Genomic DNA, 2,500 nt, shown 5'->3' on the forward strand with positions numbered 1-2,500 from the left:
ATATACGGTGAACAACTGCGACCCATGGACTATCAAAAATAAAGATGTCCATATGATCCAACCTGATGAATCAACGAAATACCTTGGTCTGAAAATTGGCCCTTGGACTGGCACTATACAGCCTGATCTACATTGTCAGCTAAAGACATGGATCTCGAAAATCGATGAGGCGCCTCTGAAGCCAACTCAGAAGGTTGAACTACTCAATGCCTATGCCCTACCCAGATTGTTATATCCTGCAGACCACTCGGACTGCAAGCAATCAACTCTCCGTGGGTTGGACCAAGAGATTAGAAAGGCGGTAAAAGGATGGCTCCACCTTCCCGCTTCAACTTGTGATGGACTGTTATATGCCAGAGCCCGAGACGGAGGCCTTGCCATCTTGAAACTGGAAAAAACAATCCCTTCGGTTCAAGTTAGAAGGCTGCAACGTATAGCAAACTCGTCCGATGCTATCACCCGTAATATTGTGTCCTCGCAGGGTATGGAGGAAGAATACCGTAATTTGTGGGTACGAGCAGGGGGTGACAGTGATGCAATCCCAACATTCGTTCTCAGGGACTCGGTGTCAAAAGAACCTGTATATCCGAGACCCTGCGATTGGAGGGAGCATGAATTTCAGAGATGGTGCGAAAAGCCGGTTCAAGGAAGGGGCATTGTAAACTTTGCGCATGATAGAATCAGTAATGCTTGGTTGAGGCCATGGTGCGGCTTTAAACAATGCTTCTTTATCGCAGCACTACAACTAAGGGCAAATATTTACCCAACAAGAGAAAGCTTGAACAGAGGCAGAGATGGGGCCTTACGTTCCTGCAGGAAATGCTCTGCCAGACTCGAGTCCCTTTCGCACATTCTCGGTCAATGTCCTGCAGTACAGAAAGCAAGAATTGCGCGACATAACAAGATCAGTAACATTCTGGCAGACGAAGCGGCTAGATTGGGCTGGTCTGTATACAAAGAGCCACGGTTCATATCCGAGACGGGAGAGATGAGAAAGCCTGACCTCGTGTTTGCAAAAGATGAGGAGGCGGTTGTGATCGATGTCACCGTCCGTTTTGAGCTTTCAAAGAATACCTTGTCAGATGCTGCCTCGCACAAAGTTTCGTACTATACCCCTCTTGGTGATCAAGTCAAAGTGCTGACGAAGGCTAGCAAGGTCACATTCTTTGGATTCCCGGTTGGGGCAAGAGGAAAGTGGCCCCTTGAGAATAACGAGGTACTTACCTCCCTGGGCCTGACCAAACCCAGAACGACATCACTGGCCAAGATGATTTCCCGCAGAACGCTGCTTTTCTCTCTTGATATTCTGAGAATGTTCTGTGGAAATTATGCGGTCTATGAACAGTCATAGACAACCTCCGAAACAAATAATAGTTTTTTTAAAGATGTCATTTGTTTTAGATTGATTTTGTTATTTTCGAAGGTGAAGTCGGTTTTTATTTCATTTTACTATTTTCCACAATTTAGATTGTTATTTTCCAAGACGAAGTCTTGGTTCTTTTTTTTATTGTTAGTTTTTTTTTTAAACACGTCGTATTTGTTACTTTAGAGCTTAGAGGGGACTTTATTTTCGCCTTACTATTTTCTGCCTACAAAGAAGATTAAAAATAAGCTTTTTTCAAGATGGTTTTGTTATTTTCCAAGGTGAAGTCTTGGTATTCTTATTTTACTATTTTCCTTAAAGAAGACCTTTCTTTTAGATTTTGTTATTTTCCAAGACGAAGACTTGGTATTTTTATTATATTGCTATTTTTTACACGAAGCTTATTCAAGAGCACTTATATAGATTAGACTTTGTTATTTTAATTCTTTATTTTTGGACTACATCAGTTCGAGAGTCCTGTAACTTACTATTTTCTGCCTACAAAGAAGATTAGAAATAAGCTTTATTTAAGATGTTTTAGATTAGATTTTGTTATTTTCCAAGGTGAAGTCTTGGTTTTTTTTATTTTACTATTTTCCACAAAGAAGACTTTTCTTTTCTTTTAGATTTTGTTATTTTCCAAGACGAAGACTTGGTATTTTTTTGCTATTTTTTACAGGAAGCTTTATTCAAGAGCACTTATATAGATTAGACTTTGTTATTTTAATTCTTTATTTTTGCACTACATCAGTTCGAGAGAAGACTACAAACCAGCTTTATTTAAGATGTTTTAGATTAGATTTTGTTATTTTCCAAGGTGAAGTCTTGGTTTTTTATTTTACTATTTTCCACAAAGAAGACTTTTCTTTTAGATTTTGTTATTTTCCAAGACGAAGACTTGGTATTTTTTTATTGCTATTTTTTTACACGAAGCCTATTCAAGAGCACTTATATAGATTAGACTTTGTTATTTTAATTCTTTATTTTTGGACTACATCAGTTCGAGAGTCCTGTAACTTACTATTTTCTGCCTACAAAGAAGATTACAAATAAGCTTTATTTAAGATGTTTTAGATTAGATTTTGTTATTTTCCAAGGTGAAGTCTTGGTTTTTTTTATTTTACTATTTTCCACAAA

At 38.2% G+C, this 2,500-nt stretch overlaps 1 pseudogene; it reads left to right on the forward strand.

The window, feature by feature from the left end:
• Positions 1–2,500, forward strand: part of LOC142914933 (28S ribosomal RNA) — a 10,614-nt pseudogene that overhangs the window by 5,383 nt on the left and 2,731 nt on the right.

This window comes from Petromyzon marinus, unplaced genomic scaffold (assembly GCF_048934315.1).
Source record: "Petromyzon marinus isolate PM22_M1 ecotype Great Lakes invasive population unplaced genomic scaffold, UKy_Petmar_22M1.pri1.0 PM_G_Scaffold_29, whole genome shotgun sequence".
Taxonomy (NCBI): domain Eukaryota; kingdom Metazoa; phylum Chordata; class Hyperoartia; order Petromyzontiformes; family Petromyzontidae; genus Petromyzon; species Petromyzon marinus.